General features: G+C 44.2%; 1 protein-coding gene across 1 annotated transcript in view; it reads left to right on the top strand.

Annotated features, from left to right (window-relative positions):
• astn1 (astrotactin 1) overlaps positions 1-26,397 on the top strand; it is a 1,971,124-nt gene that overhangs the window by 1,801,680 nt on the left and 143,047 nt on the right. The window lies entirely within an intron of this gene.

The following is a 26,397-nucleotide window of genomic DNA, read 5'->3' as shown; positions in this document are numbered from 1 at the left end:
CAGTTTGCAAAAATATCAGTCCAAGGGGAAAACCAACATTAGAAGTGTTTAAGAGGAAAGTGGTGATTGGTTGGCAAGTGGGCTGTGTTTGAAGCAATGGCCTGGAAAATGTTGCAGTTAATGCTGATTGACTATTAATTGTTCGGTTTGTTTAGATTTCAAACCAGGCAGGTTAACTCCGGTCAAGGCATTGCCATTGGAAATGAAACAATGAATGCTTGTCACCTAGTTTGAGTTGAAGAAGACCCAACATGCATACATGTTCTTTCTGTTAACAAAGAATGAGGCCTTTTTTTGCGAATAGATACCGACATTGGTATTTTTGTGAATCGTCCTAATGAGTGTTTCAATGAGACAAAAAAAATTGCACATGCTGGAATCCAAGGTAGACAAACAAGAAGCTGGTAGAACACAGCAGGCCAGGCAGCATGTGGAGGAAAGGAGCTGTCAACGATTCGGGTGTTGCCCTTCTTCAGGACTGAAATGTGTTTTATAGCAACTTGTGTGATGCTTTTTGTTGTAATACTTACCCCACAATACAGACTCAAGCCATGCTGTGCCTCTCACTGAACCTGTTTGAGGTCAGTACTCAGCCCAGACACAGCTTTGAGTCCTTCTCAGCACAACGTAGTGTACATGACAGCAGAGCTAATGGTTATTATTGATTGTAGGCTTTGAACCCCTTTTCCCTCTTCAGGGTGGGAGGAAGATGGATCATTTTCTTGTCTTACATTCATTTATGGATATTTATACTTGCAGTACAGCTCACAATGAAATTGATAAAAGCAACAAAGAAGAGTGTTGGTAAACCTCAGTGACCAAAGCCTTCCTGAGCTTCCCTTTTGATGCTTGTATGTACAGACAGAGGTTTGAATGCAATCCTTTAAATGAAATTCAGGCACCTCCTCTTCAAAATACCAGGTTTCCATCTGGGAGACAGTCAGTCTGAAGACAAGTCTCTCCATCAATGGAATTGAAGGTGATGGTGAGGAACCATTTTTTTTCATTCACGAGCTGGTCCGCATTCTCTCATGCTTACGGCTGATCGGTTCAAAGTGAGTTTAATAAAGAAGACACAGCCTCTAATTGGAACAGTGTGAGGTGAAAGGAAGAATAGGCAGCAATGGGAAATGTGGCAGAGAAGTGGGGGAGACTGCAAGAAAGGCTTGTGAGGCTGTGATCCAGAAAGCTAGGCCAGGTTGAGGGCGAATGAGGCTGCAAATGGACAGAGAAACCAGGAGGGTGAGGGAGCGGAAGGTTCGGAGAGATGACAGTGTGGGGGTGGATCTGCAAAGGGACAGAACAGTTTTAAACAAAGGTCACTCCCCTGTTCTGCAACAGAAAAACTGAGGTAATTCATTCTTTGCAACTCTAGATTAAAGCTGCAGGAGTTCAGGGGCTACACTATGAGGGAAAATGTGATTGTAGTGAATGCTGTGCCAATTGTAAATACATTGTGGAACAGTTTTATTTCATAAAGATTTGCATTTGTTTTATCATATGTCAAACAGTCTAACATACTGTGAACTACACGACTGCAGTGGTTGTCAGAGACAAATGCACAACAGCTTAATTCTGATCTCACTAGTCCACAAAGAGGTAATGACTTTTTGAATATAGAGGTATCTTAGTTATTTTATTTTTATGAGCATTTCCTGTTCATTGACACCCGTTACCTTTGCAAACAAGGGCTTCATGACCTTGAGAAATATTGGTATATTGGTGAGTACCATTGCAACAATATTCAGTATGAAAGTAGAATGAGTAAATAATATTCCTTTGAAGTGTCAGCTTAAACCAGTTCGTCTTGAGCTCAGACTGTTAGCCTCATAGAGTCACTTGTCAATTTTAAACTGAGTCGTGTCTAGGATAGTAATCCTTTTGGGTGTAGAGGCTTTATGTTTAAGGAAGCAGTGATGATTATGAAGAATATTGATTCTTCATTTTGCTCCTGTGAAAGTCCACATTCCTCTATATCAGTGCAAATACAGAGGGTAATGTTCCTATGTGACTGCATCACCCCAGGAAAGAGTTAGAGAGAAGGAAAAATGAGCCCCTGAAAACCAAAAAGTAGGCTTGAAAATCAAAATAGAAATTTGAAGTAAAAATATACATTGAGTCATCGAACCTGGATGACCGAGTGTGTAGGAACGACTGAAAGAACATGTTGTTCAATACAATCAGACAATCATTGGGATAGATAGCCTTTACGTTTAACATCATGCTAGCATTGAAATCCCTAAAGAACTTGCCTCAGTTGGTCGGTAAAAAACGAAGCCTGGTTAGATTGTTGACAGCCACTTCACAATACCAGCGTGAAATGCTTTGCTTGACCTGCTATTTTAATGTTTGAGATACATTTCCTTTCCAGGATAGTTTGAAATTGTCGAAACTTCTCCTTTCTGAAGGTGGTGGGTTTTACTGTATTTGGGAATTAGCTTGATACATAATGAACATTGACGTCATAATTATCCTGCAAGATGGTTTTATGTCCTCTATTTCTGCAGCAAGCTTACAAGGTGAGAAATAGCATGGGCCCTACTTAAAAAAAAATTGGCAAAAATCTATTCTGCTCCTGCTAGCCCCTCAATAAGCAGAGGACACTTGTGGGTATGGAGTCTATTGATGTACATAGGCTGTTGTGCTGCAGATTCCACAGTTCTGGCTGCGCAGCATACCCTTGCACTCTTTTAGATGGCCATTGATGACATATTGGAAAGATTTGCAAACTGGTGATCAACCACCAGTCTGGCCACACGGTGAACGTATTTTTCATAGCCATCAAGTCCTGAAGTGGGACTTGAACCCAGAGCTTGACACTCAAAGGCAGGAATGCTACCCCCTGCCTGCATCACAAGACCTAACCCTCACCACTTAAGGATTCCGTTGTTTCTTTGTTGCTCACAGGAAGCGGGTGTTGCTGACTAGGCCAGTGTTTTATTACCCAGCTCTAAATTGCTCTGGGGACATTTCAGAGTCAACCACATTGGTTGTGGAGCGACATGTATGCCAGGCCAGCTGAGGATGGCAGTTTTCCTTCTGTAAAGGCCATCAGTGAACCAAGAAGTAATTTTATGACGTTTGATAGTGGATACCTTAGGAGAGCTCTGTCTTCCAAATTGCTATTGAATTCTGATTTCACTTTGCAGCAGTGCGATGTTGCTGAAACCATAATTTGGTGTTTTGCTTCCTTCCACTGCCATCTCCTAGTCTCTCATTTAGCCTCCTCTATCGAAGATCTTGCATTTAGCAAGCCGAGCCTATGCTTTGGAATTTCCCTCACTAAATCCTTGTATGTCTGTCCTTTAAAATCACCCTTAGAATCCACCTCTTTAACTGTGTTTTAATTCATTCCTCCAAACGCCATCATCTCGTTGATACACCAGTTTCTTTTTGACATCCGAGGCGCATTCCTGGGTTCAGGATGCCACATAAATGAAGCTTGTTAATGAGCGCAGAAGATCACATGTTTTGTGAGTTTTGTGTGACCGTCACTTAAGTCAATAAGGCTTGAGCTCGGTCAGTGCAACGCTGAAGGAGCTGCATTCACATCTGCAGTCATCTCGGAATGAGGATGACACCTACTCAGAGAGATGTAAGTGAATCAGCAGGACGACTTGTCAACCTGCAGATCTTCAAGGCACAAGGGAGGCAAGATGCCCCTCGAGATGGTGGGATCCAAGTAGCGGAATGCATTTCCTTTCCTTTTGTCACCTCCCTACCCCACCATTCACATGTTGCGACTGAGAGCGTCACACAGTTTGGACAAGTTGTCACCTTTCTAAATGCTTGTTACCAATCTCCTCGCGGTCATCACTGTTGGTGTACTTCAGGAAGAGCTGCAGAGTGTCTTCGCTGTGTGGTCTTCACCCTCGCCCAAAATACTGGCCATTGGGAGTGATGAAAGGACCGGATCTGGTGGGGGAGATGATTTTCAGAGATCATAGAATCCCTGCAGTGTGGTAACAGGCCCTTCGGCCCAACAAGTCCACAATGGCTCTCGGAGCATCCCGCCCAGAACTCATCCCCTGATATCACTCGTTCCTGAGCACTATGGGAAATTTAGCATGGCCAATCCATCCACCCTGCACACCTTTGGACTGTGGGAGGAAACAGGAGCACCCAGAGGAAGCCCATACAGACACATGGAGAATGGCAGTTGCCTGAGGGTGGATTCGAACCCAGGTCCCTGGCGCTGTGAGGCAGCAGTGCTAACTACTGAGCCACTGTGCCACCAATTGCTGCCAAAGGTGCGAATCCAGTGGCGAGTCTGTTGAAATTGACCTTGCTGGAGTTTTGAGGAGGTCCAAAGCCAGGTCAGCGTCCCAGCTCCGCTTTGTACAGTTAGAGCAGCAACAAAAGAGCAAAAGTTGCCTTCGACACACTCCTACCCTGCATTGAGGCCTGAACTGTGCATCAGCAACACGTTAAGAGCAGAAAAGAAATTCCTACAGCAATGATAATGGGAACTGCAGATGCTGAAGAATCCAAGATAATAAAATGTGAGGCTGGATGAACACAGCAGGCCCAGCAGCATCACAGGAGCACAAAAGCTTTTGTGCTCCTGGGATGCTGCTGGGCCTGCTGTGTTCATCCAGCCTCACATTTTATTATCTTCCTACAGCAATGCTTCTGCAGGTTCAGTCAGGGGCCAGTGAGCAAACTCTTGAGGTCTTAGATCTCCAGCCATTGGCACAGGTGCTAAGAGAACATATTATGGCTTTTGCTGTCCTGGAATTGCAAATGCGGCACGGTGGCTCGGTGATTAGCACTGCTGCCTCACAGCGTCAGGGACCCGGGTTCAATTCCATTCTTGGGTGACCATGCTGAATTGCCTGTAGTGTTTGGGGATATGTTGATTAGGTGGGTTATAGCGGGGTGGGTCTGGGTTGGGATGTTTTGAGATTCGGTGTGGACTTGTTGGGCAGAAGGCCCTGTTCCCACACTGCAGGGATTCAATAATTCTATGAAATGTTATTGCACGTTAATAACTGTGTATAACGTGTATGTAAAATTGTCAACTTCAGTCAAATTGTTGCCTGTAACTAAGTTGCTGTTTCTGAATGAAGCGAAACTGAGGTGACATTGTCCTAACTTAGCACAAAAAGCAAAACATTCCTTTGTTCTTGAGACACTAAGTTAACAGAAGAGCTGAAGTGCCCACTCCTATACTGTACTGTTCTGTGTTCTATGTACATACTGAAATGTACAATCACAGTGAGTAGCTCCCATTGTAATCCCCCTTGAGCATATTGGAGCTTCATTTCAATTGGTACCTGACAATATAGTTCTGAGCATGAGGATTAAACTCAACACCAACAGGAAGTAAATGTGGAACGGTAGATTTAGCATGCAATTTTCTGCCGCTGGGGGTGATGGGTTTGAAAGTGTACAGGTCCGAGGGGTGGTCGGGTACCCAAAACCTGTTATTTCTACCTCCGGAGTTCTGGTTGCTAAAGTCCGTGGTTGACTTTCCCCATACTCTTCCCTCACCCTGTGAGTTGATGACCTTTGAGTGTGTCTGGGCTTAACCAAGCGGAATGGTCTGTGCCATCTGTGCTCAACTCCAATTCACCTTCAGCATTCTGTCAATCCAGGAAGGATCCATTGGTCAAAGGGAGTGAGTGCCTGATTGGAGGGGGTGGACATTGGGCTGCAGGAGACCGCCTGGAAGCCAGCTTCTGCTCTTGTTTCCTCTTGTGAGCCCTCCAACCCAACCCAATGACCACTTTACTTCCCTTTGCCCTGGCTACCCTGCCCTCCAGCTGTCGCGTCTTTCTCTGGTCCAGCAGCTCTTGTTGACCTGGAGCTTGCCCTCAAGATCATGAATCTGGCTGGCCTAGCTATGGCCTGATTGGTGTATGTTTTTTTTAATATACATGTTTTCATGGGATTTGAACATTACTGGCTAGGTAAGTATTTATCTTCCTGGAAAGGAGGATGATCAGCCAACATAAACCACTGCAGTCAGAGAATCATAGAATGCAGAAGCAGGCCATTCAGCCCATCAGGTCTACACTGACCCTCTGAGGAACATCCCACCCAGATCCAGCCCCCTAACCTGTTCCCGTAACCCTGCATTTCCCATGCCTAACCTGTAACCCACCTACCCCTGGACACAATGGGCACTTTAGCATGGCCAACCCACCTAACCCTGCACACCTTTGGACTGTTGGTGGAAACCAGCGCATCCGGAGGAAACACACACAGACAGTTGCCTGAGGGTGGAATTGAACCCAGGTCCCTGGCACTGAGAGGCAGCAGTGCTAACCACTGAGCCAACTTGCCACACCGGATTCAGCAGGCCTTCACCAGAAGTGGGGATATTTCTCCTAACCTGCAGCCTGCAGGTGAAACCCATTGCCTCAACACATTTCTGCTGCGCATTTTGATATCATTGCACGTTCGAATGCAAAAACATCTCTGAGATCTTAGCAAGGCAGAAAAATATTGACATGGAGTAGAGTTTTGCAACAAGTTCAAAGGCACAATGCAAAAGATCAGAAAACCAGTTTGACTGCATCCATTGACGTGCGATGAGGAGGCAGAGAATTCCGAGAGCACAACAGGGCAACGACTGCATCAGTTTTGCCTTGTATTTGATCTCCTAACATGCTGGAGAATGAGTGTTTGTAAAGGCAAGTTAGCAGGCTGTGTTTTACTCCGGCAAACAGCAGTTCTGGTGTGATGCCTTTCGCTCATGTTTGTTCATGGGAAATCAGCCTTGCAGCGCCCCCAAGTTCTGCCCTCGCCTGAAGCTGTTCCTCATATTGAAACTGAAACACGACCGGTTCATGGCCTTGCCGCCCGTTCTCTGGAGCAGTAGCCTCGAGTAAAAATGGTTTGAAAGCAGTTTGACAACATGGTTTAGGAGCAAAACAATACTGTACGTGCCTGTAATGCAGTTGTGCTGTTCTGGTACAGATGACCTTTTAATCTGGGGAAATTTGTGCTCTATCCCTTTTAAAGATGTGCACTTCACCTTTGCTCACTCTCCTTCAAAAACTTTCCGTTCTTCCGTACCTGACGGCTTCTCTACTCAAGGTAGAATCTCTCTCCGGCACATGATGGCTTCTGCCCTCGGCTAAATTTCACATCAATGCTCCAGAGTGGGATTAGCTGCAAGGAGCTTCCCACCTTTAACTTACAGTCCTGAGCGTCATGTGTCTCACTTGAGATTCTCCTTTACGCCGCTCTGGAATCTGCTGCGTGTGCCTCTTCCCCTCTCTGACTGGGTAGCCTCAGCTCTCCTGGCGCCAGTTGCTTGCCCCTCCTATTGCAGCCCTTTCTCATGTGCAATGTAAAGGGATGGGGGTGGAGAAGAGAACATACCTCTGCAAAAATAGTGTATGTGGGTTTCCACTGGATCAACAGAATGGAAACACGCCATTCGGCCCCAACAGCCCATACTAGGATTTACCCTCCACTGGAGCCTCGTCCAATCTAAACATGCCAACTTAACCATCTTGTCCCTTCCCACTCAACTCCTTGACTCATTTCCGTTGAAATGCATCTACAGTTGACTCCTTGTGGTGGTACATTCATGTTTTCTTGCCTTCTTTTGGGTGCAGTCAGTTCTTTTCAGTTCTCCACCAGTGACCACCTTGTATGGATGGCCTCTCATTATGGTCTCCCCCACAGATGTAAACATTCACTGTGTCAGACCCTTAAGAGAAGCTCTTTCCTTGAGTAATGCCATGCTCTTGGAGTTGAAACAGTTACTATGAATGGAGTTTTCTCTTGCAAGCCTCTTCTGAGAACACATTGACCTCCGTGCAATTAATGAGTGGAAGTTATCAGAAATGGTAGCACATCTGTCGGGGGATCTAACCTTATTTGTCAAGTCATTAGCAATTATTCCTGCAGTGTATTAGTTATTGTAACATGAGGTCACGGTGACTGAGTCCTAAGGAGAGCTTTGGACTCTCGCTACGCGTGTTGACATTAACAATATAAAATTATAAGTCAGCTGGATTGAATTGTATTAATGTGAGGTTTGTGGCTGTGGAGATGCTGTTGGCTGTGGGTGTATTCTGTGTTCACAAACAAGTCCTTCAGGATCCTTCTTAAAAGCAGCTCTTTACCAAAAAAAAATGTTTCAACATATGTTTGTGGTTATTAAAATATACTTTGGACATTTAGTCCTGAGGTCGTTATTGAGGGAATTGGCTCGGAGCAGTTTTGAAGCCTGATGCTAAAGTGATTTGAATTAACGCTTGCAGTAGAAGTGACCTGGTTACTGAAGCAGTTAACGTCATTGGTGTCGCTCCTAAATCTAATGCGATTCTCTTGAGGTGGATTGCACTTGTCTTATTTGGCTTGTGCTGACTCCTGTGTGTTGACGGTAGTTACTTTGCTAAAAATGACTGTTACCTTAGCAACAGGACTGCACGTCCAAGGCAAAAAGCACATGAGGTTTAAATTCGCACTCTGGTTGCTGTAAACACTTGACAGTTCCAAGCTTTAGCTGTCATCCTCGTGGAACAATTTTAAAATGGATGCAGGAAACTGAGAGAGTTTGCATGCACACATTTTCCATGCAGCAAGGCAATTGGGGAAGATTATATTGTAAAAGCGTCTCGGGCTTTATTTGTTAGCGGTAAACCTTGCGAGAGTGAGGAAGCTTTGCTGAACATCTTGCACATTCGAGTTTGTTAGGCTGCAGCTGGAGCATTCGGCTCTGGGCCAGACACTTTAAGAGGGATGGCAAAGTCCTTGGGAGGATGCAGTGGGGGCTTATCAGGGATAAGGATCCTCAGTCTTGTGAGGAGACAGAGGAAACTGGGCTCGCTCTGTTTGGAGCGGAGAAGGTGATCTGAACATTTAATCAAGGTGCTGCTAGTAACTAACTGGGATGGACAGAATCGCCAATGTGAAAATGGTTACCTCAGCAACTGGAACAAGTTGGGAAAATAGATATTAGTAGAGGCTCCAGCAGTGAAATAGCATTTTATTTTAAATGCAGTGATCATTCATTGCTTGGAAGAGTGGTGCAAGCAGATTTAATTGTCACTTTGTAGTTGGATTCCGAACAACCTGATCAGAGATGCCATAACACATGGGACGTATGAGGTAATTCTGTCAGAGCAGGTGTGCATAAGAGAGATGAGTGGCCTCCTGCTATCCCTCCGTGACTCGAAGTTCTCTGGAGCAGGGTGAACAGCTGGTTGACTGTACAGAATAAGAACATCCTTACTGTGCGACACTGTTCAAACAGTTTTCCCAGGAGCTTGCCCAAAAGAGATTCCAACAATGTAGTGGATTTCTTCTGTTGAAACCCAGCCAAACAGGGAGTGGGGTGGTAGGGGATTGTTGGGGGGGTGAGGGAGGTGGGGAAGAAATGTTTCATAGTCAGGCCATTTTGCCTGACCGAAGGTTGAAGTTTTGGGTGGGTGGGTGGGTAAGGAGTAGTGTGTGGAAGGATGCATGTTTTCTTCCTCAAGGTAGGATGTGATCTCCATCCATCGCAGCCTCAATCTAATCCACTAGATCAGGCCTCACAGGACACAAGGGGCTCCCGGCAGTGTGTAAGAGGGGCTGGTGTTTGTGTATGAGGGAGTTTGGCTGGCATCGCATTACACGCGCTTGACTTCATCGAAACCTCCAGAAGTGTACTTTCCAGCTAAGGTCACAGGAATGGGAGTCCTTCCTCTTGGAAGACATTGAGGGCAACTGCACTGACCATTCTTGCTGTGGTTGATCAGGGATTAGACCTGGAATTACTGGTCTCTGTAGCATCTCACTGCACAACTTGGGTTCACCCTGTGAAGCTATGAGGACAACAAACTATGTTTACATAGAACATAGAAAAGTACAGCACAGTACAGGCCCTTCGGCCCACAATGTTGTGCACAGGAATAATCCTAATCCAAAAATAAAATAACTTAACCTACATTCCCCTCAATTCACTGCTGTCCATGTGCATGCCCAGCAGTCGCTTAAATGTCACTAATGACTCCGCTTCCATGACTACCACTGGTAAACTATTCCATGCGCTCACAACTCTCTGGGTGAAGAACCTCCCTCTGACGTCTCCTCTATACCTTCCTCCTAACACCTTAAAACTATGACCCCTCGTGGCAGTCAATCCTGCCCTGGGGAAAAGTCTCTGGCTATTGACTCTATCCATGCCTCTCATTACCTTGTACACCTCGATCAGGTCACCTCTCTTCCTCTTTCTCTCCAGAGAGAAAAGTTCAAGCTCAGTTAACCTCTCCTCCTCATAAGAGAAGCCCTCCAGTCCAGGTAGCATCTTGATAAACCTCCTTTGCACCCTCTCCAAAGCCTCCACATCTTTCCTATAATAGGGCGACCAGAACTGGACACAATGTTCCAAGTGTGGTCTCACCAGGGTTTTGTAGAGATGCAGCATAACCTCGCAGCTCTTAAACTCAATCCCTCTGTTAATAAAAGCCAAAACACCATATGCTTTCTTAATAACCTTATCCACCTGGGTGGCAACTTTGAGGGAGTTATGCACTTGAACACCAAGATCCCGCTGTTCCTCCACACTGCCGAGAATCCTGCCTTTAGTCCTATATTCAGCATTTAAGTTTGACCTTCCAAAATGCATCACTTTGCATTTATCCAGGTTGAACTCCATTTGCCATTTCTCAGCCCAGCTCTGCATTCTGTCAATGTCTCGCTGAAGCCTGCAATAGCCCTCGATACCTTCAACGGCACCTCCAACCTTTGTGTCATGAGCAAACATACTAACCCAGCCCTCAACCTCCTCATCCAAGTCATTTATAAAAACTACAAAGAACAGAGGTCCAAGAACAGAGCCCTGCGGGACGCCACTCAGCACTGACCTCCAGGCAGAATACTTACCATCTACAACCACTCTCTGCCTCCTGTCAGCCAACCAATTCTGAATCCAGACAGCCAAATCACCCTATATCCCATACCTCCTGAGTTTATGAATGAGCCTGGCGTGGGGAACCTTATCAAATGCCTTGCTGAAGTCCATGTACACCACATCCACTGCCCGACCCTCGTCAACCTGTCTCGTGACTTCCTCAAAGCACTCAATAAGATTTGTAAGGCATGACCTGCCCCTCTCAAAACCATGCTGATTCCCTTTAATCACACTATGCTTTTCCAAATAGTCATAATTCCTATCCCTCAGAATTCTTTCCAAAACCTTGCTGACTACAGACGTAAGACTGACTGGTCTATAATTTCCAGGGATTTCCCTATTCCCTTTCTTGAAAAGAAGAACAACATTTGCCTCCCTCCAATCTTCCGTTTGAATCCCGTGGAGAGTGAGGAAGCAAAGATCTTCGCCAGCGGCTTAACAACCTCCTTTCTCGCTTCCCGCAGCAACCTAGGATAAATCTGAGCAACTCACTGAAGATCCTCAGACAGCACCTTCCAAACCCGTGACCACTACCATCTAGAAGGACAAGGGGAGCAGATACATGGGAACACCATCCCCTGCAAGTTCCCTTCCAAGCCATTCCCCGCCTGATTTGGAAATATATTGGTGTTCCTTCTCTGATACTAGATCAAAATCCCGAAATGTGCTCTTGTGTAAGACTCTGGGTGTCCCTACACACCAAGGATTGTAGTGGATGAAGGTACTATCTTCTCTAGGAATGGGTAATAAATGCTGGCCAAGCCAGGGACACGTACATCTGGGGAATGATGAAATAAAGCACCTTCAATGCAGTCCATGTGTCAAGACAATTCATGGGAGCATCATGATGGAATGTAAATCGCATTGAGCCATGAGAGATATTTAGACCAAACGCCGATTTGAATTTTCTTAAAGGAAGACTGAGAGAGAGGTTTAGGGAAAGATGGTTTCGGCAACTGAAAGTGTAGCTACCCGTGTTGAAGTCAAAGGGTCTGGAACTGGGGAAAACACTCCAGAGGCTAGAATAGGAGCAGTGTAGAGGCTTAAGGAACTTGCTGAGACTAAGATGGTTAAGGCCATATAGGGATTTGAAACCATGTTGAGGGTTTCAAATATGGCATTGCTCGGCTATGAGTCAGAGTAGGTCATCAAGCAAAGAGGTGAGATAGGAATGGCACTATTATGAGCCAGGATGTAGGGAACAATGTTTCAGAATAACCTCAAGTTTACAGAGGATGCCGGTTGGGAAGTTGATTGGGAGAGTGCGAGTTATCTTGGCCCTTAGACATTTCCGATTCAACTCTTCTTGCCTTCAAATCAATAATTCCTTGCTGAGCTGTGGTTCCCGAAGCAACATGCACATTCTTGTACCTCAGTGAAATGGTTACCTGTGGCCTTCACAATGGGTGGCAACAAGCTTTTCAACCGTGAGGGCATCACATCTGCAACCAATTCCAAAGCCACTTAATCTCAAGCTTTTGTCGGTTCACAGTTGTGGATCAGGAATCCTGATACATGCTCCGCTCTCTAGAACAACCCAGGCTCTGGTATGGTGGCTGATAGCAGCTAACCTCGAAGAAGCTTTAGGGCTCTTCGGTCAGAAGGTATGGGTTCAAGTCCCACCTGCCCTGTAGGTTTCTCGTATCATGTCCAAAACGGGTGGATACTCTTTATCAAAACCTTGGAACCATATCTGTGCGCAGATTTCTTTTTGATTTTGATAAGAATATCGGAGGCATGGTTAGTAAGTTTGCAGATTACACCAAAATTGGTGATGTAGTGGACAGTAGAGAATATTGTTTAAGATTACAAAGGGATCTTCATCAACTAAGTCAATGAGCTGAGGAGTGGCAGAGGGATTTCAATTTGGATAAGTATGAGGTATTGGATTTTGATTATGCAAACAAGGGCAGCACTTATATAATTAATGGCAGGGGTCTGGGTAGTGTTGTAGAACAGAGAGAGACCTAGTGGTTCAGGTATATAATTCTTTGAATTTTGCATTGCGCATAGACAGGGTAGTTAAGAAGGCTTTTCGCACGCTTGCCTACATTGCCCAGACCTGTGAGTACACAAGTTGGGACGTCATGTTGAAGTTGTACAGGATGTTGGTGAGGTCCCCTCCAGAGTACTGTGTCCAGTTCTGGTCAGCCTACTACTTGAAGAATATGATTAAGCTGGAGAGGGTTTGGAAAATATTTACCAGTGTGTTGCTGGGAAATGGAGGGTTTGAGATACAAAAATAGATTGGAAAGGCTGAAACTTTTTTTTCACGGGAGAGTAGGAGGCTGAGGAGTGACCTCAGAGGGTTATAAAATCATGAGAGGCAAAGATGAGGCAATTGACCAAGGTCTTTTCCTTAGGGTGGGAGAGTTCAAAATGAGGGAGCATATTTTTAGGGCGAGAGGAGAAAGAATTAAAAAGGTAGTGAGGGACAGTTCTTTTTCACCCATGGTTCATGTATGGAAGAGCTGCCAGAGAAAGTGGTGGATGCAGGTACAGTTACAACATTTAAAAGACATTTAGATAAGCATACGAGTAAGAAAGGTTTGGAGGGATATGGGCCAAGTGTTGGTAAGTGGGGTTAAAATAGTATCAGAGATAATGGGAACTGCAGATCCTGGAGAATCCAAGATAATAAAATGTGAGGCTGGATGAACACAGCAGGCCCAGCAGCATCTCAGGAGCACAAAAGCTGACGTTTCAGAGAGCTGATGAAGGGTCTAGGCCCGAAACGTCAGCTTTTGTGCTCCTGAGATGCTGCTTGGCCTGCTGTGTTCATCCAGCCTCACATTTTATTATGTTGGTAAGTGGGACTAGTTTAGTTTGGGAACATGGGTGGCATAGACTAGTTGGACTGAAGGGTCTGTTTCCATGCTGTATGACTCTGGGAAAGGAGTGGCACATGAAGATATTAAGGAAAGAACAACTTGTGATAAAATGGGGAAGGGGTTTTGTATTGAGCCATAGGAAAAACGTTGGATCAATTTTAAATATGGTCCTCCAGCTCACTTCAGTGAGTTATGAAAATGACCAGAGTGAGTCACGATGCAAATAGCAGAGTTTTGGAATTACATCAAGTTGAACAAAGCAGAGGATGCACGCTGCAAACTGAACCGCGTTGTGTGCAGACCACGTACATCAGTGAAACAGATTTTCCACATCTTCAATGTTTTATTTTTGTAAATCTCTGTCTGTTCTGGCTTGTTCTGTCTGCTGCTCTGTTTTCTTATTCCCTCAGTTGCTGCAAGGTGACCTTATTTTTGCAGAAGCTATTCAACAACTTGTCTCTCTCTTCCCATTAAAAGTTTCAGTGAGTCATCTCTGCATCATTTAGATGTTTTCTAAAAAGTTACATGAAAAGGCCTGTACCAGTTGAGGACAGGTGAAAAATAGGCTCACTCTTTTAAGGAGTGGGTCTGAGACATTGTACAATAGTGCCACCTGGTGACGGATCACTGAATAAACCTCTTCAATGCATTATCTGTCTGGCTCACAGCAGACAAACCCAGGTAGCAGTCCATTGCACAGTGAAGTTGAACATTGGTGCTGTCTGCATAGTTCTTTCTCTGCACAGAAGAATAGCTGTCGATTTTTTTTTTAATGGAAGAAGACGAGAAAAGGAGCAGGACCTGTCAAGGCTGTTCTGGTCTTCAATATGATCATGGGCTGTAATTCCATTCACCCACTCCATTCCCCTTATCCCCTGGATTCTCTGGGAGCCCAAACATGTCTCCGTCACTTGGTCCCTGCTGTGTAGTTAGGCATGGCCCATGCTGGCCCAGTCAATTCTTAAAGCCACCTCTGTTTTTTACTCCATAGGCAGTAAAGGCTTAAGTTCCCAGTATTGCATGTTCCCAGTCTATCACCTCGTACACGTCGTCATCCCATCAGTTTGTTTCAGAGGCTGCTTGGACAGTAGAGAAGTGTCATTGGCGAGAACTTCAAACAAGCCACCCTTCCGTATGACAGAGATCTGACCGATTTGTGTTCACACCGAAGTGCTTGGTCCTTCACTTCTGACCCTGCTCTCTTTTCTGACTACATCCTGGATCCTGGGCAGATGGAGTTCTCCTCACTGTATCAGATTTTTAAAAACATAAATTATTCACAGGTAGTGGGCATCGCTGGCTTGTTCAGCATTCATTGCCCATCCCTAATTGCCTAGAGGGTAGTAGAGAGTCAACTATATTGCTGTGGGTTTGGAGCCACGTGTAGAGCAGACTAGGTAAGGATTTCCATTCACTTCTCTAAAGCGCATTAGTGAACCAAATGGTGTTGTCTTTTCCTCCCTGACAGTTGACGATGCTTTCATGACCATAATTAGGCTATGAAATCCAGGTTGCTATTGAATTCAAATTCCGCCCATCTGCCATGGTGGGATTCCAACACGGGTCACCAGAACATTGCCTGGGTCTCCAGATTAATAGTCTAGCAATGATACCATTAGGCCATCACCTCCCCATTAATGTGTACTTGATGAAACTTGATGCCAGGAAAAGAATAACTGTAAAGGGCTTCAGCCACGGAATTGCCAGTTGGCATCTCGGAACGTTAGCCGAAAACTCATTCTATCTTAAGACCCCAAGACAGCAGCAAAATATAAAGCAGACCATTTATTTTCTTTAGTGCCTCCTTTATATTATGGTCAGTTCCCATCGAATGTGAGGAGTCGTGGAGACATGACGTAGCGGCAGTTTTGTTGGATTCATGATCCAATGGCTTGCTACGCTGTGGGGAACATGATTCAGATCCTGCTCCTCCCAATTCCTAAGACCATATCAGCGTGTTTGCAGACAGGGCAGAAACTAAGGAAAGTCGCATGGCCCGAAACATTAACTCTGATTTATCTCCACAGGTGCTGCCGGATCTGCTGAGTTTTTTCCAGCAATTTGTGTTTTTGTGGCTGAAACTACAGACTGTGCTAGAGGGGGCAAAAACAATGTCGCTGGAAAAGCTCAGCGGATCTGGCAGCATCTGTGAAGGAGAAAACAGATTTAGCGTTTCGGGTCCGGTGACCCTTCCTCAGAACTGCCAGAGGGGGCGCTGTTTGATGACAGTCAGAAAAGGGAGGTGCTCACATCGCATGTCAAATCTTTGACGATGGAAACAAGGCTGGCCATCCACTGCGACTCTGAGGGTGTGTTTTTTTTTTCCCCCACTTTTGGATGATAAGTTTGTGGAGTCTTGGCCCAAATACCTTGGGCAACAAATGTCACTAAATCACATAGCCGTCTATCTCATTGCTGCTTGCGGGACCTTGCTGTGTACAAATTGGTTGCTGTGCTTCTCCGGATAACAGTGAGAGGTGGCAGTCCCAGCAGCAGCAACAGTAACTGTGGTGGCAGCATCAAAAACGGGCAGCAGAGCGAGTTAAGCAGAGGACGGTTGAATTTTTAACTTATTCCATAATTTTCCTAGTTTAAACTATGAAAGATTTGAATGTAAGTTATTATCTATTTCTTTACTTTGCCACATTCTACAATACCATAAGACATTGGAGCAGAAATTAGGCCATTCGACCCATCGAGCCTGCTCCACTGTTCTATCATGGCTGATAAGTTCCTCAACCCCATTCTCTTGCTTTCTCCCCGTAACCTTGGATCTCCTTGATAATCAAGAAATTATCTATCTGTCTTAAATTTACTCAATGATCTGGCCTCCACAGCCTTGTGTGGCAGCAAGTTCCTTAGGTTCACCACTCTCTGGTTGGAGAAGTTATTCCTTATCTCCATACTAAAAGCTCTTCCCTTTACTCTAAGGCTGTGCCCTCAGGTCTTTAGTCTCTCCTACCAATGGAAGCATCTTCTCAAATCCACTCTGTCCAGGCCAGTACTATGAAGTTCTGGTTAACTTTTTAACTCTTGTTTCTCTGACTACCTTGTACCTCAGCTTTCCACGGAATCCCCACAGTGTGGAAACAGGCTCTTTGGCCCAACAAGTCCACACCAACCCTCAGAATATCCCACCCAGACCCATCCCCCTATAACCCACCTAATCTACACATCCCTCAATACGAAGGGCAATTTATCATGGCCAACCCACCTAGGCTGCACGTCTTTGGACAGTGGGAGGAAACCCACGCAGACACGGGGAGACTGTGCAAACTCCACACAGGCAGTCGCCGGAGGGTGGAATGGAACGCGAGCCCCTCGCGCTGTGAGGCAACAGTACTAACCACTGAACCACTGTGCCGCCCTTTGCAGCGAGGCACCTTGATGCTGAAGATGGTGACTTTATACACTTTTCACTGTACTCCTGTACTTGAGTACACATGACAATAAAAACTATCATCTAAACTGGTGGTGGAGTAAGTAGGGAGGGAAAAAAAATTTAGGATGACAGAGGCTGGCTGGTCAGGTGGGCAGAACAGTGGCAAATGGTACTTAATCCTGAAAAATGTGAAGTGATACATTTTGGAAGAACTATCAAGACAAGAGAGTACACGTTGAATGGTAGCACCCTAGGAAGTACTGTGGATCAGAGGGATCTTGGCGAGCAAATTCATAGACCCTTGCACATATGATTCGGAAGTCATTTGGGATCCTTGTATTTATTAGTTAAGGCATTGAATGCAAGAGCAGAGATGTTATGATAGTGTTGTATATAATATAAGGTGGACCACAGCTAGGGTACTGTGTGCAGGCTGGTTCCCACACCATGGGAAGGACATGATTGCAGTAGAGAGGGTGCAAAGGAGATTAACAAGGATATTACAAGGGATGGAACATTTCAGTTATGAAGAAAGGCTGGTGTTGTTTTTCTTTGAGCAGAGAAGGCTGAGGGAGGAACTGATTATGGTGTACACAGTTATGAAGGATCTGAAAAGGGTAAATAGGTAGAAAGATTTTCCCGCAGTGAAGGGGCAAAAACCAGGGGCATGGATTTAGTGCAAGGGGCTGGAGGCTTGTAGGCCCCTTTAATAATAATATCTGTGTTCATGTACCCAGTTGCTCTAAGGCAATAAAGTACATCTAGTTGAAGGCAAGACATGACACTACTATGTGACTTTCGGCTACCACAAAGCATCAAGCAGGTACTGCCTGTCTCTACCAGGAAAAAGAAGTATAGTCACAAGTCTATCTTATAGTGAGTCATACTACAAAGTTCTGCGACACCTTGGTGAGCTGCAGTCGGGATTACTCTAACACATTCCAGTCATGGTCTGATTAAAGGTGGTATAGTGAAGGTGATATTGAATGATCTAACATTACCATCAAAGTCTCATTCTATCCTCCATCCTCACTGTCCAACTCATAACTCTGCATAAAACTCCAGCTTGGGCTCCAATAAATTATCCCATGTCCTATGCTCTGCCCCTTGTCTACCCCATTTCTCCACCCCACCCACCCTACCTGTTCCCCTGCAATTTCTCCCTCTTTCTCAATCATTATCCTGCCCCTCCTGCTGTTCTCCTCTCCACTTCCCTTTCCCCATTTCTTTTTCCCAATATTCCCAATCTTGTTTGTGCTGTTCATTACCATTCCTTCCACCCTGCCCCTGTTACCACTTCTCCTTCCTCATCCCTTTCACACTTCACACTACGTTGATTGTTACCTCCGTTCTTTAAGCCTGCTTGGCCCACCGCTAGTCACTGGTCACTTCCTCCGGGTCTTTCTTAAAACATTGCTTTACTCGCATGAGCTGACTGTCCTGACCGCTATTTCGGGAGACTGACTCAGTGCATTAAACGTTAATTCTGTACAAAACACTGTTGTAATAAGAAATGAGGGTGTTGTTGTGATTTCAGTGTGGAGCCAGAGATTCTGATGGTTGGTTGTGGTTGGTGACCTGCCTCTCGCCAAATGAAGAGTGGTTAAAAGGGAGACATTATATGTCAGTTGATGAAGAATTGAAATTCTCTGGTATGGACTTAATCGAGTTAAATGATAGCCATTTTAAGAGAGGAAATTTGTCCAATAAGACCCACCAAGACGAGGACTTTGCACTGGAATTTGTCCAGCCTTAGCTGTCTGCTGTTATAAATGCATATGTGTTGACAGTTTGGATTAGGAGATTTCAGATTAAAGATCGTGTTTGCTTTGAATAAACAACACTCGTATAACCCACTTGTAATGAGTGCATAGTGTAATCTGTGAAAACTGCATTGTTGCCTAATTTGGGATAGAATCCTGACCACTAATAATTTGTAACTTCCACTGCAGCCTTGTGTCCTGTTTTATCCCAGAACATGAAGATGGGGGAGAGTAAAGAAAATATTAACATTTTCAAGGAGAACATATTCTAATACTTTAGAATTTAGAAACAATCTGAAAATGCTATTGATAATTGTAAATGTGGAAATATTGGGATTTTATCACTTCCATTTGCTTATTGTCATTCAATATTTATTCACCAGAATACAAATCTTCATTTTCACGAGAACTCTTATTTTTCGGCACTAAACTATCCCAGTGCTAGAGACCTCCTCCTGTCCGTGTGTGTGTCCGTGTGTGTTGTTGAATGCTATTATTCTCATGTTCCTGCCAGTGTGAACCTTAATTTCGCAAAGTAAGAATAATTGATATCTGTAGTAAAGTATATTTTTGCATCTCAATGTTAGAGCTGCGAAGTTCAATGATAGTTATTAATAATTGCAAATTAATTAATAATAGACCACATTGCATTTCTGTTTATTCATACTGTATTGTCAACACCAGGTAATTTTCAACGTGTTTCCGCTTGTCTAACAGTTTTCCCCCATAAGATGAACACTTTCTTGGTTGCAGTAATTTTGCTGAAGATTGTTAAGTTTCCATGGGCTTGTATGTTGAACGAAGACAATCCTGCCTGGGCAGTCCCTCAGTACCTGGATTTATAAAAAGCTTTCAGGGAAAATGGCAGCCAGATATTTATTTCCACCCGCATGGAAAGCATACTTTGTCATTCTGTGTTCAGTGTTGCTAAGTGAAGAGAAATGTACATTGCAAATGGTTTTTCAATTGAGCAGAGTGGTGAAATCAAATCACATTGGTTTATTATCATTCATCAGCAAGAAAAACATTCTATGATCCATTTTGGCACCTCACTTCACGGATTACCTGATTGTAAAGCAGTTTTACTGTGCCTTTCTATTTCCCATGAAACTTCCAGTGTTCCACAACAAGTTCTGTATTAACTGGAAAGAAAATATAATCTCCAAACTAGGCAATATTTACTTCAATAACTTCACAGTCAGGCTCAGTTTCCCGTTTGTGCCGAGTCCCCCTCAATTTCAGTGAGTACATACCAATTCAGTTTCTTCCTCGGCTTGAGTATTCAGCCATTCAATAGCAGAGTCAATTTTCTTCTCATTTGTTATGGTCATTCATCTGCCACCAACTTTACTGAAAGGTTCTCTGTGTAGATTCTGGTTTCTCACTATGGAATTGAGAAATATTTCAGCAGAACAAATTTCAATTCAGTCCCTGAGTCTTTGCCAACATTTCTTTTATTCTCATCTAATACCAATCTCAAACTAGCTTCTCAAACCCCCTGCTGCATTTTCTCTGGCAAACAATTCCCATCTAAGAAAGTTCATGAGTCTACTCATCACAGTAAAACATAGTCCTCATATTTGAGCCACACAAGCTGTGTTTCTCAGCCCTATTCTCTAGGTCTGTGTGTTTTATTGATCTCTGGAGCAATTCTGTCCCTACTTACTGAGCAGACTTTCTGTGACTTTCTTCTCCGTCCAATTGGAAAAAGGCCTGATGTCTCGTTTCCATTGGTGAGGTCTTGCTACATTTTTCTCCTTCACTTTCCTCCCCGTTCCTGTCACGGAATGTGAAAAATGGTGTGCAAGGCTCCAATTACAGCCCAACTAAGGTGTTGTGTGCAATCAGCATTAACTGAAACTTCTACAAACCTCTGAAAGACTGATATTGCAAACTAACGTTAAATTGAAGAATCAAGATGTCATGTTGTGGTTTTATAAGGCTTTTGTTAGGCCACACTTAGCGTGTTGCGTTCAGTTCTGATCACCACGTTACAGGAACAATGTGGAGGCTTTGGAGAGGGTGCAGAAGAGGGTTACCAGAATAGTAGGAACTGCAGAATCTGAGATAACAAGGTGTAGAGCTGGATGAACACAGCAGGCGAAGCAGCATCAGAGGAGCAGGAAGGCTGACGTTTCAGGCCAAGGCCCTTCTTCAGAAATCATTTTGAAAGTGGGAGGGGGATAATACAGTTGTTGTGGACCATGTGAACACCAAAAATTTAGGAGAGACTAAGAACGAGTTTCTTTTGAGAGAGTAAGTACAACTAAGGACTGAATTAAAGAGCAGAATCACAAAGGAAATTGTTTCTGGGCAATTACCTGAACCATGAGCTGATTGGTAGAAGATAAATAAGATAACATAATTTTCAACGCTTGGTGCACAAGAAATGAGTTTGATCAGTTAGGTCATTGGCATGAGTATTGAGGATAAAGGGAGCTGTACCATTAGAACAGCCTGCACTGGAATACAGTTGGGACTGGTTTACTGTAACCTAAGAAGCAGGAGTGCAGAGAGAGTTTTTAACTAAGTGGTGGGTAGAGGAAGGTTAACATCAGGGGAGATTTGGAAAGTTAAAAAGAAAGGACAAGGAAATCGTTTCAGGGGAAGTAGGAACTGCAGATGCTGGAGAATCTGAGATAACAAGGTGTAGAGCTGGATGAACACAGTAGGCGGAGCAGCATCAGAGGAGCAGGAAGGCTGATATTTTGGGCCTAGACTCTCTAGACCTGAAACGTCAGCCTTCCTGCTCCTCTGATGCTACTTGGCCTGCTGTGTTCATCCAGCTCTTCACCTTGTTATCTCAGGGTTACCAGAATGTTACCTGGGTTCGAGGCTGTGAGTTGTAGGGAGAGGCCAGAAAAATTCAAGTCATTTTCTCTGGCGTGGTAGAATCTGAGGGGAGACTTAATAGAAATCTATAAAATTATGAGATGCAGAGATAGGGTTGACATTCAGAGTTTTTTTCCTAGAGTTGAATTCCCTTATCCTCAGGGGCATGCATTGAAGGCAAGAGGGGCAAAGTTCAAAGAAGATGTGAGGGGTAAGTTTTTTTTTACACAGTGATATACCGGTGTGGTTGTGGAGGCAGATACAATAGGGGTGTTTTAAGGGGCTTTTGGATAAGCATATGAATATGCGAAGAATGGAGGGACATGAGCCAAGGGCAGGCAAGAGGTATTAGGTTAGTTTGGCGTCAGAACATTGTGGCCTGAAAGGCCTGTTCCTGTTCAATGTTTTGTGTTCTAAACTTTTGTTTTTGCTTGTTCCAGCATTAATGTCCCAGGATATGGTGTAGAGAAAAAAGTTGTTTGCAGAAAGCAGTGATTATGAAACATGTAAGTCCCATTGCATCAAAGCACAGTGAGGCTGCAGAGATTTTGGCTGCATCTTGGTGCTGAAGGAACATAGTAGGATTGAAGCCATTGAACTTTCGCTGAATAAATTGAAAACATGAAGGAGAAACTAACTGCCAGGAATCTTGAAAGCAAGAACATAAAAAGATGGGCACACAGCAGATAGGTTTTGTGCAGGAAGAACAGACCAAATGATATTTCAGACTGGGTCCTTGCCCTGAACCAAAGCAAGAAAAGGGAATTGAACAGACAGGCTTCCATTTTTCTTGCACCTTTGATGACCTTAGAGGACCCTGAATCATTTCACAGCCAAATGAAATACTTTTGAAGTGGAGTCACTGTAGTTTTGAGCGAGGGTATGGGCGGAGAGGTGCAGAAATCCCAGAGAATTTTCTTGAATACTGGCATGACTGACTCACACAATGTAACTCAAACCCGATGCTGTGAATGCATCATTTTCCAGGAAATGTTTTGAATCTGTTTATCGTTCCACAGAGTAGAGGTGAGACAGTTTTTGTTTGTGTTGACTGAAGGGAATTGGTCCGTTTCAAGATGTTCATCAGCACAGCTAGATTTGCAGTGCTGGGAGAAGTGAAACATTCATTCAACTCAATCTGTCAGAGACAAATCAATGAATACGGTTGAGGACCAACACTTGAGAGTTGACAATGATTGATGAACGTTGAGAATTGTATCTGTACTCTCAATTGCTTCTTAGAATTGCAGTGCTGCCCGCTTTGTTCCAGCAGCCAGTAGAGATGATCCCACTAATGTTGCACTTTGCAATTTGTTTCCAAGAAGGCCATGTTAGTCAATGGTATCTGACACAATAAGCCACATTGTTAATCTAAATGGACTTCAGTCAAGTTAATAGAAGTGTGCATTTCTCAAGAAGAAAATGGATATTCTATTTGCAGATTCTGTTGTTGCATACTTTGGGCATATCATTGAAAGACAATGTCTTTCTGCATCACCCAGAAAGGTGGATGGTTAAAATGAAGATTTCACACACATGAAATGTTAGTGAGCCCACTTTTGTTTCCTCATGAAATGCTATGAGAAAAAGTACGGTTCAAATCTACAAATTCTGGATGTCTGTGCCACTAGGAAGAGTGTGAAGAAATAATACAAAAATGATCCCATTTAAAGGGGAAGAGCCAATTGTGTATATGCTCAAGTCTTTGAGGGTGGTTTGCAAGACAGTGTAATGCATTGCTGGGCTTTATGAAGAGAAAGACTGAAGAATGCAATTGAGGCAGAGTTGCTCTCGGAAACCACAACATGAAGTTTCATGGCATTGGATCGTCCATAGGCATGGAAACTTCCTGCTCATTGGCACCAAGCACCCTGCCCCTTTCCCTACACCTCCATGACCCTCAGCTGCCGAATGTTGAATAGCACTTGGAGAATGCACTGACGATGATAAGAGTGCAGAATGTACTCCGAGTGAGGACCATCAATGTCCATCGACGAGAATATCTTTATAACACCACCATTGTCTCAGCTGGTCGAGTCCAAAGAGACCACACCTCCTAGAACGGGTGTGAAGCAGATAGAGAGGGAAAAGTCCTCAGCAATTTACCTGTTGCAGGTATGTCTGTCCGTGGTCTTATCGGTCATATTATCGTCTCAGCTCCTGCAGAAGCTCAGCCTTCACATTGCAGATATCCTCCATCGTGCTGGCCCTGTCACTGTGCTAAATAAGGTACCTTTTGAACATATCTAGCAACATAAGACTGGGCAACCTTGAGGCATGTCAGCAGAATTGTATTTGTCCACACTGTGTAACTTCATGGCCCAGTATATCCTCTATCGTTACTGTCAAGTTAGAGATCATACAGAAACTGCACAAGGGTATGCCAGGAGCAGGAGCAGAAATGACTCAAAATGAGGTACCAATCTAGTGAAGTTGCAACACAAGACTGCTTGCATTCTAAACAGTGTAAGTGATAGAGCAAAGTGACCTTGCGGCCAATGGATGTCATACAGGTTTTGCCTGCCACATGTAGCCATGAATGGTAATGGACAAGTAGGCAGCTAACAAACTGAGAGCATTGCTCAAATATCCCACCCTTCAGTTCCAGAGACCAGTACACTCGTAAAACAAACAAACAAAAAAAAATTGTTGGAAAACTTGCATCCATCTTCAGCCAGGAATACCAAGTGGATGATCCGTCGTGACCTTTTCCTGAGGTCCCCAATGCCAGACTTCAACCAAGTTTATTCACTCCATTTGATATCGAAAAATGGCTGAAGAGGTAATGGAGTCTGCCAAGTCTGTGAGCTCTGATAAAATTCCAGCAATTGTTCCAAAGTCTTGTGTTCTTGCAGCAGCTGCTCTCTAGCCCTGGCTGTTGCTGCACAACTATGACGCTCATACATACCAACACTGTGGAAACTGCCCAGATATGTCCTGGAGATGAAAAGCAGGACACGTCCACCCTGACAAATTACCATCCAGTTTACTGTCGATCGTCAGTAAAATGATGGATGGTGTGCAGTGCTTGACAATGCTATCAATTAGCACTGCATTAAAAATAACCTCCCTGATGTTGTTTTTGTATTCTCACAGGCCCACTCAACTCTTCACCTTTATAACATTGATCCACGAATGGATAAAAGGGAGAAGCCGAAAACAGCAAGTGAGGTTCAGTGTCCTTGACACCAGCATTGGACTGAGTATGACATCAAGAAGCCCTGGGAAAGCTGACTGCTGGCTGGTGTCATACCTAGCATGAAGGCACGTGGTTACTGGAGGACAACCATCTTGGCTCCCAGGATATCTCTGCAGGAGTTCGTCGGAAAGTTTTCCATGACCAACCATATTCAGCTGCTTTGTCAATGTCATTCACATATCTAGCTTGCATGTGCCCCCAGAGCCACAGTGATGTGGTTGACTCTTAACTGCCCTCTGGGCAATTAGGGCTGGTCAATAAGTGCTGGCCTAGCCAGAGATGCCCACATTTCGTGAGTGAATTTTTAAACAATAAAAGCAAGATGTCTGAAAGGTAAATGATTGTCAAAAACTAAGAAAGGGGAGAGATTTGAAGCAACTGAATCATCATTTCTTGCTCCATGGGTTTTTCAAGTGTTTTGGAGATGTAGAATACAGTAGGTTGAAGGTGAAGCTGTTGGTCAAGAAATGACTCCGAAGGTTCTGGAGGAGAGAGGGTGGTGTATTTCAGAGATCCAGCCTCGGACTGTTTAGGCAGATCTGGTAAAGAACAGTTAAGGCAGTTGTGTTCCAGCTGAGCTCAATTTTGGGAGTCCTTAGTTAGAGAAGTGAAAATGAGCACCAGATTCATCACATGGTCAGATAAAGCTCTATCTAGAGTCAAAGTGATCTATGTGAGTTCAAAGGTCATGAGGAGAATGCGAAGCTACTAACCTCATCCTGCTCCCTTGAACTGTCTGTCCTCCCCGGACTGACCTATCCCCTCCCCACCCATACTCTCCTCTCCACCTATCTTCTCCTCTGTCCATCTTCGGTCCGCCTCCCCTCTCTCCCTACTTATTTCAGAATCCTCTCCCCCTCCCCTTTTTTCTGATGAAGGGTCTAGGCCCAAAATGTCAGCTTTTGTGCTCCTGAGATGCTGCTTGGCCTGCTGTGTTCAACCAGCCCCACACTTTGTTATCTTGGATTCTCCAGCATCTGCAGCTCCCATTATCTCTGGACCTTTGAAAATGCTGTTTTACTGAAGTTCAGAGGAAGGTTTTTGTTTCGGGAGCAGGCACAATGAGGTTTGATGTGACCAGCCATTGTGGATTGTAAGGGGTACAGGTTGCGGTGACAAATAGTAATTGAGAATATGTGCAGTTAAGTGTGTGGAAGAGACGGAAAGTATGAAAGTCTGTGAATACAAACAAGAGAGAGAGTTCATGGAGGCAAATGTTTAAAAGGGATACAGAAACCACTGGTCAAGGGACACAAATGATGATTGAAGAGACAGAAAATGGGGAGCCAATGATGTCCCCGCAAGACTTGATAAATGTACGTGAAATAAAAACATTTATTGGTTTCCCCTAATTTTCTCAATCATATTTAATCTTTTACAGAATTCAGTGTTAATATATATGAATAATAGTTGCAGCTGCGATTTTAAGTTTAGGATAAAATCTGTCCCTTTAATGGGAGAAGCAAGTTTGTACAGTGCACAGTCGGGTACTTTGGTTTCCAAATATTGTTCTTCAACTTTCCAGAATACCT

This window comes from Stegostoma tigrinum, chromosome 8 (assembly GCF_030684315.1).
Source record: "Stegostoma tigrinum isolate sSteTig4 chromosome 8, sSteTig4.hap1, whole genome shotgun sequence".
Taxonomy (NCBI): Eukaryota; Metazoa; Chordata; class Chondrichthyes; order Orectolobiformes; family Stegostomatidae; genus Stegostoma; species Stegostoma tigrinum.
Note: the sequence above shows the minus strand (reverse complement) of the source record. Positions and strands in the feature narration are given on the sequence as shown.